Raw genomic sequence first — 13,579 nt, 5'->3', positions numbered from 1 at the left:
CTCCCAGTGACCTGCATGGATTTTCTCCGAGATCTTCGGTTTCCTCCCACACTCCAAAGACGTACAGGTACGTAGGTTAATTGGCTTGGTGTTATGTGTAAATTGTCTCTGGTGTGTGTAGGATAATGTTAATGTGCGGGGACCACTGGTCAGCACAGATTCGGTGGGCCGAAGGGCCTGTTTCTGCACAGTATCTCTAAAAAATTAATTTATTCACAAAATGCTGGAGTAACTCAGCAGGTCAGGCAGCATCTCGGGAGAGAAGGAATGGGTGACGTTTCGGGTCGAGACCCTTCTTCAGACATTAATCTAAAAAATTAATGTCTGTTTAACAATATCATAAACTCTCTGAAATCTAATAATTTTTAGGTGTGGGGGGGGGAAAGATTTAATAGGAACCTGAGGGGTAACCTTTTTACACCTTGGTGGTGGCTGCATGGAACGAGCTGCCAGAGGAGGCAGTTGAGGCAGGTATTTTCACAACGATGAAGAAAAATGTAGGCGGGTACAGGGATAGGATAGGTTTAGAAGAATAACGTGGGCAGGTGGGGCTAGTGTAGATGAGACATGTTGGTCGGTGTGGGCAAGTTGGCCTGTTTGCAAGTTGGCCTTGTCGGAGTCGAAGACTCTAATTACCATTCCCCATCAACAAGAGTAATTTCATAAAGTAGGTTAACCCTAAAATATAAAACCTGTTTCCCCATCCACACCGGATGGTACATACATCAAAATATATATACATCAAGATATATATATATCTTTGCATTTATTATATTAACACGTACTATGTTATAATTTTCTGTTGTGCTGCTGCAAGTAAGAGTTTCATTATTCCGTTTGCTTCATATAAACAATAAAACACTCTTGACTCTTGGCTGTATATCCCTTTGGAATGTCCTGAAATCCATGAAAGGTTCAAAACCGTCCTTTTTCCGAAAGGTCAACCTGATTATAATTTGTCTTCCAGCGGACTCAGAGCCAGTATTTCATATGTAGGTCACTTCATCAAAGCATTGATGCTACTCCATTACAGAAGTATTATTGATCTAAACCTTGCACAAGATGCACTGCTGGAAGACAGAAATTAGTACAGGAATGTTGGCCTTCATAACAAGAGGAGTTGAGTATAGGAGCAAAGAGGTCCTTCTGCAGTTGAACAGGGCCCTAGTGAGACCGCACCTGGAGTACTGTGTGCAGTTTTGGTCTCCAAATTTGAGGAAGGATATTCTTGCTATTGAGGGCGTGCAGCGTAGGTTTACTAGGTTAATTCCCGGAATGGCGGGACTGTCATATGTTGAAACACTGGAGCGATTAGGCTTGTATACACTGGAATTTAGAAGGATGAAAGGAGATCTTATCGAAACGTATAAGATTATTAAGGGGTTGGACACGTTAGAGGCAGGAAACATGTTCCCCAATGTTGGGGGAGTCCAGAACAAGGGGCCACAGTTTAAGAATAAGGGGTAGGCCATTTAGAACTGAGATGAGGATAAACTTTTTCAGTCAGAGAGTTGTGAATCTGTGGAATTCTCTGCCTCAGAAGGCAGTGGAGGCCAATTCTCTGAATGCATTCAAGAGAGAGCTGGATAGAGCTCTTAAGGATAGCGGAGTCAGGGGGTATAGGGAGAAGGCAGGAACGGGGTACTGATTGAGAATGATCAGCCATGCTCACATTGAATGGCGGTGCTGGCTCGACGGGCCGAATGGCCTCCTCCTGCACATATTGTCTATTGTCTATTGTCTATTGTCTATAGTACCTGGTCACCATTCAAAGCCATTTCCAGGAATATGTTCCAGCAATGATGTTCTGCACATAATCTTACCTGTATAATTAGAACCAGGTTTTGCAACTCTCTCGATAGTCAGCCTGTGCCAGACTGCTGAACAAAGTATACCTGGACAGAGTCTTTTCCTCCATTAAAGAGGGGACTATATTGGTAAAGACTATATTGAAGAGTTTTGATAAAAGAAGACGTGTCCATTGCAGAGAAGATTGTGTGGCCCCAAGAATCACACAAGGATGAAACAGGGATGAATGTAGTCAGCCATTCCTCCTCTCCAGAGATGCTGCCCGTCCCTCTGAGTTACTCCAGCATTTTGTTTCTATGAACGTAGAGAATTAGTTTTTTTGCGCAACAAATCATTGTGATTAGTTGACAGGTACACCATGGCAACAGGCCGTCCGGCCCATTGTGTCAACATCGACTACCGACCACCTGTTCATGCTACTTCCATGCTGTTCAACTTTTGCATCCACTCCCTGCACACCAGTGGCAATTTATACAGTCCAATTCACTTACAAACCTGCACATCTTGGGATGTGGGAGAAAACCAGAGCACCCGGAGAAAACCCACACAATCAACGTGCAAACTCCACACTGGCACCAACCCAGAGTCAGGATCGAACCCGGGTCTCTGGAGCTGTGAGGCACAAAGTCCTGGAGTAACTCAGAAGGTCATGCGACATCTCCAGAGAACATGGATTGGCTCCATGTTCTCCATAGATGCTGCCTGACTTCAGACTTTAGTTTAGACTTAAGAGATACAACGCAGAAACAGGCCCCCCGGCCCACCGAGTCTGCGCCAGCTAACAATCACCCCGACAGCAGCACTATCCTACACACCAGGAACAATTTACAATGAACAAAAAACAATTAACCTGTACGTCTTTGGAATGTGGGAGGAAAGTGGAGCACCCGGGGAAAACCGACACGATCATAGGGAGAACGTGAAAACTCTGTACAGACAGCACCCAAAGTCAGGATCAAACCCAGGTCTCTGGCGCTGTATGGCAGCAACTCTACCGCTGCACCACCGTGCCGTACTCTGCCTGACCTGCTGAGTTACTCCAACACTTTGTGTCCTTTTTTGTGTATTTACCAGCATTTGCAGTTCTTTGTCTCTGCAGGAGATCTTATTGACAGTTAAGTGCAGGAGAATGGAGGTGATTTTGTGCGCACTCCTCCAGATTATAAACACCCCTCTGGCCTTCGTCCTTCAATCCCAGTCACGCATCTTTGTCGTCAGTGCCTCTCTACTAGTGTATTGCATCTATTTTAGAGCTGAAGTGTTCTCCTTCTTCGTGCATGAGTTGAGACTGCTTGCTTGGATATAGTTGAGCCAATCTCCTTGGTTTCATTTCTGGGATTTCTATTTGGATTTCTGACAAATCCCTTGTCTGATTATTTCATCTAAGTGCTTAGTTGGGGGGCCTTTATCTTTGCCTTTGTACTTTGCCTCAATATACTGAACCATGCCCGCTGGGTGCACTGAGCCAGTGACTTACGTTCCATTTCTAAAGGTCCACTTCTGCTTGCCACTTTGAGTTACAATCTCCTTACCTCTTGCCTTTTGATGTTCATCGCCGTTTCTCCGAGAGTCATTTCCAATAATTGTTAAAAAAAAAAAATCATTCTCAGAAAATGGGAATAGGAATGAATCAATCATCATCTCATAGAAACATAGAAACATAGAAAATAGGTGCAGGAGTAGGCCATTCGGCCCTTCGAGCCTGCACCGCCATTCAATATAATCATGGCTGATCATCCAACTCAGTAACCTGTACCTGCCTTCTCTCCATACCCCCTGATCCCTTTAGCCACAAGGGCCACATCTAACTCCCTCTTAAATATAGCCAATGAACTGGCCTTAAACGTTGCTCGAATAATGGGTATGGAGACTGATGCTCTCTTTCCATCGTATTTCCATGCAGTGTTGTTCCTCGTCAGAATGGGTATACATTTGTTCTCATATAATTGTACAAGTTATTGAATCAATTGACTGAAAGATACAGCGTGGAAACCGTGCGGCATGGTGGCGCAGCGGTAGAGTTGCTGCCTCACAGCGCCAGAGACCCGGGTTTGATCCTGACTACGGGAGCGGTCTGTACAGAGTTTGTATGTGCTCCCCGTGACCGCATGGAGTTTATTCTGGGTGCTCCGCTTTCCTCCCACACTCCAAAGGCGTACAGGTTTGTTTGTAGGTCAATTGGCTTCTGTAAATTATAAATTGTCCCTAGTGTGTAGGATAGTGCGAGTGTACTGAATGGTCGCTGGTCGGCGCGGACTTGGTGGACCAACGGGCCTGTTTCCACGCTGTATCTCTAAAGTCCAAAGGCCCTATGGCCCACCGAATGTTTGTCGATCATCGATCACCCAAGTGTCGGAAGTGAATGAGAAAGTGGGATAACATAGAACTAGTGTAAACAGATGATGGTTTAAACTGAAGAGAGACACAAAATGCTGGAGTAACTCAGCGGGACAGGCAGCATCTCTGGAGAGAAGGAATGGGTGACGTTTTAGACTGAAGAAGGGTCTTGTCCTGAAACGTCACCCATTTCTTCTCTCCAGAGATGCTGCCTGTCCCGCTGAGTTACTCCAGCATTTTGTATCTATGTTCAGTGGGCTGAAGGGCCTGACAATAGACAATAGACAATAGGTGCAGGAGTAGGCCATTCGGCCCTTCGAGCCAGCACCGCCATTCAATGTGATCATGGCTGATCATTCACAATCAGTACCCCGTTCCTGCCTTCTCCCAATACCCCCTGACTCCGCTATCCTTAAGAGCTCTATCTAGCTCTCTCTTGAATGCATTCAGAGAATTGGCCTCCACTGCCTTCTGAGGCAGAGAATTCCACAGATTCACAACTCTGACTGAAAAAGTTTTTCCTCATCTCCGTTCTAAATGGCCTATCCCTTATTCTTAAACTGTGGCCCCTGGTCCTGGACTCCCCCAACATTGGGAACATGTTTCCTGCCTCTAATGTGTCCAATCCCTTAATGGACTGTTTCCATTCTGTATCGCTAAGCTACTAAACTAAATCAATTGCTTTTCAGATTCGACACAAAAATAAGTGAAATCATCAGTGCCACACTCTGTCTGTCCACCTTTTCCAGCTTTCTTCTCCCCCCTACAATCAGTCCGAAGAAGGGTCTTGACCAGAAACGTCACCTTTCTCTGTTCGCCAGAGATGCTACCTGACCCGCTGAGTTGCTCCAGCACTCTGTGCCCTTTGGTGAAGACATTTATTTTGTGGAGATCACAGGTGGTGTCATCAGCTTCGTTGACCTTGGCAATTGGCAGGTCATGTGTTATCAGGGAAAAATGGATGGGGACGAGGGAGGAACGATGGGAATCAAGATTAAGAGGAAAGCTTTATCTTCCCATTCATCTCCCCAGTAAAGCATCACTTAAAATAAAAAGCTGAAAGCAAGCTCCAGAGGCAATGTAAAAGCAATGTTTCAAATTACAATGTGTTCTTGCCAGCATTTCATCCGAATGAGATGCACTTAACTCTGCAGGATTTTAATCAAACGTAAATAATTGAAAGCTTCTATTTTTTTCGACAGACCAGGGGTGGTCATGGTGCAAAAGTGAGAGTGATTAATTTGGCCATCACTGTTGATGAGAAGAGTTTACATGTGGTGGGGCTTATCTACAGCAGTTTGGTGTCATGCCTGGTTTTACAGCTACCACTGGAAGTGTGAGAGCTTTCTTCACTGCTCCATTATTTGTACATCAGGCGAAACAAGATTCGAACAGACAATAGACAATAGGTGCAGGAGTAGACCATTCGGCCCTTCGAGCCAGCACCACCATTCAATGTGATCATGCCTGATTTTTCTCAATCAATACCCCGTTCCTGCCTTCCCCCCATACATAGTAATCCCTGTAAAGCGTCTTTGAGTGTTTGAAAAGCGCTATATAAATGTAATGCATTATTATTATTATTATTATAGAAACATAGAAACATAGAAAATAGGTGCAGGAGTAGGCCATTCTGCCCTTCGAGCCTGCACCGCCATTCAATATGATCATGGCTGATCATCCAGCTGTACCTGCCTTCTCTCCATACCCCCTGATCCCTTTAGCCACAAGGGCCACATCTAACTCCCTCTTAAATATAGCCAATGAACTGGCCTCAACTACCTTCTGTGGCAGAGAATTCCACAGACTCACCACTCTCTGTGTGAAGAAATGTTTTCTCATCTCGGTCCTAAAAGATTTCCCCCTTATCCTTAAGCTGTGACCCCTGGTTCTGGACTTCCCCAACATCGGGAACAATCTTCCCGCATCTAGCCTCTCCAACCCCTTAAGAATTTTATATGTTTCAATAAGATCCCCCCTCAGTCTTCTAAATTCCAGCGAGTATAAGCCTAGTCTATCCAGTTTTTCTTCATATGAAAGTCCTGCCATTCCAGGGATCAATCTGGTGGACCTTCTCTGTACCCCCTGACTCCGCTATCCTTAAGAGCTCTATCTAGCTCTCTCTTGAATGCATTCAGAGAATTGGCCTCCACTGCCTTCTGAGGCAGTGAATTCCACAGATTTACAACTCTCTGACTGAAAAGGTTTTTCCTCCTCTCCGTTCATCACAGCGAGAATATGGGCGGCATGGGGGCGCAGCGGTAGAGTTGCTGCCTTACAGCGAATGCAGCGCCGGAGACCCAGGTTCGATCCTGATTACGGGGTGCTGTCTGTACGGAGTTTGTACGTTCTCCCCGTGATCTGCATGGGTTTTCTCCGAGATCTTCGGTTTCCTCCCACACTCCAAAGATGGACAGGGTTGTAGGTTAATTGGCTTGGTGAATGTAAATGAAACGAATTGAAAGTCTGCTCAACCTCTCCCGATAGCTCTCCCGATAGTCCTGGCAACATCCTCGTAAATCTTGCATCTTTCCAACTTGACAACATCCTTCCTCTAATGTGGTTCCCAAAACTGAACACAATACTCTAAATGTGGCCTCACCAACATCTTATATAACTGCAGCATGACCTCCCAACTTCCATACCCAATACTTTGACTGATGAAGACCAATGTGCCGAAAACCTTTCTTGACCAACCTATCTACCTGTGGTGCCACTTTCAAGGAACTATGCACCTGCATTCCTAGAACCCTCTGCTCTACCATTCATTGTGTACGTCCTGCCCATGTTAGGTTTTCCAAAATGCAACACCTCACATTTCTCTGCAATAAATGCCATCAACCATTCCATCATTCACAGCTAAGTTGTGATTTATTGAAATTCAATAAACTAGATGAAGAGTTCTGGATGAAGAGTCACTAAATATATTCAAGGGAGAGATAGACTTGTCGACTTTATAAAAATCTAACGTTATGGGCTCTTGGCAGGAAAGTGTAGTTGAAGCCCAGATCAGATTAGCCATGGTTTTATAGACTGGTGGAAAAGGCTCGATGGGCTGAATGGACTATTCCTCCTCCTGTTTTGTCCATTCTTATTGAATAAAACTGAATTGTATTGAAACGAATTGAAAGATACAGCTTGGAAACAGGCCCTTCAGCCCATCGAGTGCACGCTGACCAGCAATCACCCGTTCACACTATTTCTACTTTTGCATCCACTCCCTACATATTAGGAGTCATTTACAGAGGCCAATTAATGTGTAGACCCACATGTCTTTAGAATGTGGGAGGACACGGGAGCACCCGGTGGAAAATCCAAGCGGTCACAGGGAGAACGCGCAAATTCCATGCAGACAGTACCCAAGATCAGGATCGAACCCGGGTCTTTGACGCTGTGAGGCAGCAGCTCTACCAGCTGCACCACCACTGTGTTTTATGACATCCATTTGCAAGTAGGCTGCTACAGAGGAAAGGTATTCATAAAAATACCTCTTCCCATCTCCCCAAAAGTTAAATCCTTCAACAGTATTCATGATACTAGTACTGGCACCAGTGAAGATAAGTTGGCAATACTTCCTCAACCACCAGCACTGGCTGCCTCGCCAATAGTCTGTCCGTCCTTTATTCTGATTTTGTTATTTTAAGTATGTGTTGAAGTATGTTTTAGTGTTCCTTGGTTTGTTTTATGTGGGGGGGGGGGGGGGGGGGGGGGGGGAGGGGGGGAGTTGGGGGAAACCTTTTTTCAATCTCTTACCTCGACGGAGATGCGATTTTTCTCCGTATCGTATCTCCGTCCACACTGCGGCCTAACATCGAGGAGTTGCCGGCCTTTCCTGAAGACCGGCCCGGCGCTTCATGCCGCGGGCACGGCACGGATGTTAACATCGGGAGCTGCGATCCTTTGCCGAGGATCGACTGTGGAGAGCTCCAACCGCGGGGCCTGTGGACTTTAACATCGGGAAGCCCGCGGTCTCTGGTAAGAAGAGGCCGACTCGGGAGCTCCATGCCGCGGAGAGTTTGTCAACCATCCCGACATGGGAATTCGATCATCCCGACGTGAGGGTCGCGGACAGTCGGCAGCGGCGACTGCGAACGGTTCAACAGCCCCGACCGCGGGTGAACAAAGAGGAAGATGATTGAACTTTATTACCTTCCATCACAGTGAGGAATGTGGAGTCCGCTGTGGTGGGGATGTTTATGTTACATTTTATTTTAACTGTGGCTGTGTGTCTTGTTGCTTTTTACTTAGTATGGCTGCATGGTAACTCAAATTTCACTGTACTTTAACTGGTACATGTGACAATTAAATTGAATCTTGAATCTTGAATCTCTTGGCAAAAGGATAGTTTTGCCAACTCTGATTCCATGTTTTCTTGATTATTGATTTTCAATTTTACCAGCAATACTCGAGAAGGATAATGTCCAGTGAGCAGCAGAACACACAATAGTTGTTCTATTGTGACACCAATAGCAACAGAGCATACACCAATGAGCAACAGACACCAATGAGCAACAGAGCATACAAATCCACAAGCCAGGTCCAGATTTTGAATGTCACCCTACTATAGGAAAGATGGCATTAAGCTGGAAAGGGTGCAGGGAAGATTTACGAGGATGTAACCCGGGGTCAAGGGCCTGAGCTATAGGGAGAGGTTGGGCAGGCTAGGACTTTATTCCTGAGGGGTGATCTCAGAGTGGTGTATAAAATAACGAGGGGAATAGGTAGAGTGAACGCACAGAGACTTTTTCCCTAGGTTAGGGGGATCAAGAACTAGAGGACATGGGTCAAAGGTGAGAGGGGAAATATTTAATAGAGGACATGGGTCAAAGGTGAGCGGGCATCATTTTCACTCAGAGGATGGTGGGTATGTGGAATGAGATGCCAGAGGAGGTAGTTGAGGCAGGTACAATAGCAACATTTAAAAGGCATTTGGACAGGTACAAGAATGGTTGAGAGGGATATAGGCCAAATGAGGGTAAATGGGACTAGCTTGGATGGGGTATCGTGGTCAGGATGGATGAGTAGGGCTGAAGGGCCTGTATCCGTGCTGTATGACTCTCTGACCCTGTGATTAATCTATCTTTTTTTTAAAACATAACTTTATCAGAAGATGAGCAGTCTAGTATAGTTTTAGCCAATTTATCCTCATACAATAGTCAATAGTCGTTTATTAATAGTCGTGTAATATACCAATTACAAATACCAGTTTAATCATGAGATTGTCCATTAACATGATGTTATATAGAATCAAGTGCCTAATTATTTGGTAATGAGATCGTTTGTTCATTAAAATAATTTGACCATGTTATCAATTTATGAAGATCCATTTCAAACGGAAAATTCCACTATTCTGCGCCTAAATTACTTGGATTACCTTTACAATCCTTTTATTTTATGCTGCAATGTGCCTTGAATATAAAGTTTCTCTATTTTGTGTGGGAAACTCACAGAATATAACTCTTTTTGTGAGTGCACAGCTGTTCCTATTTTGTCAGCTGACAGTGTGTGTCCCACCACTTTCAGGGTTCAAGTTTTCTCCCATTGCAAGATGAAATATGGAGAAAAATGAAGGAATTGAAATCACAACATTAACCGACAAAGGCAAAAGAATTGACACGATTGAAAGAAAATGAAGGTTTTTTTTAAGGGAAAATGTCTGCAAAGTAGCCTTAAGTACACAACATTATCAGATTTTGGATTGTAAAAATATTGCCGTCTGATTTTTCAATGCAGGGGTACAAGTGAATAAATGAATCAGATATTCTCTTCACAAACGGATTTTAAATATTCCTTTTCCGCACGTTTATCTCAGATTTTTCTTTAGTCATTATGTTAAACAGTTGGCTTTTTTTTTTGTCGTGCTGCTCAAATTCAATTGGCGTCAATTCTGGATGATGTTAGCCACCCTTTTAACATATCAAAAACTAAACAAAGAAGCCGGCTTAAAAATAGGAGCTTACCAGTTATTTCAGGAGAGCAGCAGCATCGCCTGCATCCATTTCATTAGATGTATGAAATATCTCCCACAGCAGCAACGTTCCTGCTTCATTCTTTGACTTGTAACATTTTTTTCCTTCAATGTAAATTATCCGCAATGAAATCAGTTTTGATGCTTTATTCCTTCATGAAGACGGATTCTTATCACCGATGGCTGGTGGCATTTTTCTTGCTTCCTTTTGTATTCCCCCCCCCCCCCCCCCTCGAGGCATCTGAACTGTGAAACAGCGTTGCGTCTGTGGACTGGTCCCAACTCTGTCTCACAAAGGGAATACCTTCCGATGTTGTCCTCTCTGCCTTGCGGGTCTAACGGCAGCAGCTCATGCTGGAGACGATACATATGTGATTATCCTCTGCTCCAGCCCTGCTTAGCCAGCGTGTAGTCTGTATCTGAGCTGCTTTCCACATTCACAATGCTAAGCCTGCCCCATTTGGCAATCCAGCCTCTTACAGCATGTCGTGCTTTGTGCTGTCGGGGGGAAATATCACCCAGTCTCTTCTGTATGCGTCTTGTGTCTACCGTAAATAATATGTAAACTTACAAGGATGAAGTACAGCGAGGATAACCTTCCTTAGAGAGGTTATTTCATTATCAAGTACCGAAACACTGTACATGAATCAAATTGTAATCGTGTCTGATGTAATCATTACGATTGGATCAGTCTGAAGAAGGGTCTCAACCCGAAACGTCACCCATTCCTTCTCTCCAGAGATGCTGCCTGTCCCGCTGTGTCTACCTTCGATTGTAATCGTGAATTGTCTTTCCGCTGACTGGATAGCACGCAACAGAAGCATGTCACTGTACCTCAGTACACGTGACAATAAACTAAACTGAAACTGAAACTAAAACAAATTGCAGTTCATTTAGAAATAATCTTTAAAGGCTATGTTAGCTGCAAAAGTAATCTTACCTTGTATAGGTTTGTATACACTGGAATTTAGAAGGATGAGAGGGGATCTTATTGAAACATATAAGATTATTAAGGGGTTGGACACATTAGAGGCAGGAAACATGTTCCCAATGTTGGGGGAGTCCAGAACCAGGGGCCACAGTTTAAGAATAAGGGGTAGGCCATTTAGAACGGAAATGAGGAAAATCTGTGTTGTAAATCTGTGGAATTCACTGCCTCAGAAGGCAGTGGAGGCCAAGTCTCTGAATGCATTCAAGAGAGAACTAGATAGAGCTCTTAAGGATAGCAGAGTCAGGGGGTATGGGGAGAAGGCAGGAACGGGGTACTGATTGAGAATAATCAGCCATGATCACATTGAATGGTGGTGCTGGCTCGAAGGGCTGAATGGCCTACTCCTGTACCTATTGTCTATTATCTATTGCCTACCTTCACCGATCCTATGGCTGATATTACCTGAACACAGTACAACTCATCGACAGCTAGCCAAACATGTAAAGTTAGTTAGCTGCGAAGTCTATTTAGTTTAGTTTAGTTTATCTTAGAGATACAGCGTGGAAACAGGTCCTTCAGCCCACCGAATCCACGCCAACCATTGATCACCGTACACTAGTTTCACGTTATCCCACTGTTGCATGCTACACACTAGGGGGTAATTTACAGAGGGTCAATTAATGCTACAAACCTGCACATGTTCAGAATGTGCGAGGAAACTGGAGGACCCAGAGGAAACCCACGCAGTCACAGAGAGAACACACAAACTCCACATGGACAGCACCCGTAGTCAGGATCGAATCCGGGTCTCAAGCACTGTTAGGCAGCAGCTTCACTGTGCCACCTTGCCTACATTATCAGGAAACAGGGTTTTTAAAAAAGTTGAGATGAACAGATTCTTGACTTGTTAGGGTGTCAAAGGTTATGGGGAGAAGGCAGGAGAATGGGCTTGAGAGGGGAAGATAGATCAGCCATGATTGACTGGCTCGATCGGCTGTATGGCCTAATTCTGCTACTATGATCACATCACAAAGACAGCCTTCTTCCACCTCAAAAACATTGCCCGTCTCCGTCCATCCCTCTCCTCCACAGCTGCAGAAACCCTCATCCACGCCTTCATCACCTCCCATCTGGACTACTGCAACAGCCTCCTCTATGGCGCACCCTCAAAAATCATCAATAAACTTCAATACATTCAAACCTCCGCTGCCCGTCTACTCACACACACCTCGATCCGTGACCATATCACCCCCGTCCTTTATAAACTCCACTGGCTCCCCATCCCTCAGAGAATCCAGTACAAAATCCTCCTCATAACCTACAAAGCCCTCCATAACCTGGCCCCATCCTACCTGACCGACCTCCTCCACAGGCACACTCCCACCTGCACCCTCCGCTCTGCCGCTGCCAATCTCCTATCCCCCCACATCCGGACTAAACTCAGATCCTGGGGGGACAGGGCTTTCTCCATCGCTGCTCCCACCCTATGGAACTCACTACCCCAAACCGTTAGAGACTCCCCCACACTCACCACATTCAAAACATCGCTGAAGTCTCACCTGTTCAGTACTGCCTTCAACCACTGAAGGTCACCTCACCTACTGTCTCCTTTCTCTGTTCATTTATTTATTTACTTATTTATCTATTTATTAATTTCCCTATGTTCTCAAAATCTCTGTAAAGCGTCTTTGAGTATATGAAAAGCGCTATATAAATAAAATGTATTATTATTATTATTATTATGATTTGTGAACTTATGAGGCAGAAACACATATTAGCTGCTCAAAGGAATAGAAACATAGAAAATAGGTGCAGGAGTAGGCCATTCGGCCCTTCGAGCCTGCACCGCCATTCAATATGATCATGGCTGATCATCCAGCTCAGTAGCCTGTACCTGCCTTCTCTCCATACCCCCTGATCTCTTTAGCAAAAAGGGCCACATCTAACTCCCTCTGATTTTTCTCAATCAATACCCCGTTCCTGCCTTCCCCCCATACATAGTAATCCCTGTAAAGCGTCTTTGAGTGTTTGAAAAGCGCTATATAAATGTAATGCATTATTATTATTATTATTATAGAAACATAGAAACATAGAAAATAGGTGCAGGAGTAGGCCATTCTGCCCTTCGAGCCTGCACCGCCATTCAATATGATCATGGCTGATCATCCAGCTGTACCTGCCTTCTCTCCATACCCCCTGATCCCTTTAGCCACAAGGGCCACATCTAACTCCCTCTTAAATATAGCCAATGAACTGGCCTCAACTACCTTCTGTGGCAGAGAATTCCACAGACTCACCACTCTCTGTGTGAAGAAATGTTTTCTCATCTCGGTCCTAAAAGACTTCCCCCTTATCCTTAAGCTGTGACCCCTGGTTCTGGACTCCCCCGACATCGGGAACAATCTTCCCGCATCTAGCCTCTCCAACCCCTTAAGAATTTTATATGTTTCAATAAGATCCCCCCTCAGTTTTCTAAATTCCAGCGAGTACAAGCCCAGTCTATCCAGTCTTTCCTCATATGAAAGTCCCGCCAT

At 44.8% G+C, this 13,579-nt stretch overlaps 1 protein-coding gene across 5 annotated transcripts in view; it reads right to left on the bottom strand.

Annotated features, from left to right (window-relative positions):
• Nucleotides 1-13,579, bottom strand: part of tex2l (testis expressed 2, like) — a 68,161-nt gene that overhangs the window by 39,935 nt on the left and 14,647 nt on the right. For 2 of the 5 annotated variants that reach the window (XM_078417670.1, XM_078417674.1), the window contains exon 1: nt 10,107-10,319. The exons of 1 other annotated variant lie outside the window; for it this stretch is intronic. The gene's annotated coding sequence lies outside the window, so the exon portion shown is untranslated. Of the gene's footprint in view, nt 1-3,286; nt 3,372-10,106; nt 10,320-13,579 lie in introns of those variants that run through there. 2 more of the 5 variants (XM_078417672.1, XM_078417673.1) reach the window with 2 other exon arrangements.

This window comes from Rhinoraja longicauda, chromosome 21 (assembly GCF_053455715.1).
Source record: "Rhinoraja longicauda isolate Sanriku21f chromosome 21, sRhiLon1.1, whole genome shotgun sequence".
NCBI lineage: Eukaryota > Metazoa > Chordata > Chondrichthyes > Rajiformes > Arhynchobatidae > Rhinoraja > Rhinoraja longicauda.
Note: the sequence above shows the minus strand (reverse complement) of the source record. Positions and strands in the feature narration are given on the sequence as shown.